We start from the raw sequence: 285 nt of genomic DNA, 5'->3' as shown, positions 1-285 counted from the left end.
CTGCCTCAGTTTCCTCAATTATAAATCGAGGATAATAATAGTACTCACAGGGTTGTTGTGAGTAGCAAAGGAAATAGTATTTGTAAAGTGCTTAGCATAGTGCCTGGTACATGGTAGGTAGTTAATAAATGTTTGCTTCCTCCCTTCCTTCCTGTTTTTATATCCCCAGCACAGTGTCGCATATGTTATAGGAATTTGATAAATATTTTTAAAGTTGAATTGTAAAGTGAATTAATGCATGGGATGGGAATTTAAACCATGTGATCTTCAAAATCTCTTCCAGCT

The sequence above is a fragment of the Vombatus ursinus genome, unplaced genomic scaffold (genome assembly GCF_900497805.2).
Source record: "Vombatus ursinus unplaced genomic scaffold, bare-nosed wombat genome assembly UNPS02014961.1, whole genome shotgun sequence".
Taxonomy (NCBI): Eukaryota; Metazoa; Chordata; class Mammalia; order Diprotodontia; family Vombatidae; genus Vombatus; species Vombatus ursinus.
The sequence above is the reverse complement of the archived record's forward strand: the minus strand, read 5'-3'. Positions refer to the sequence as shown.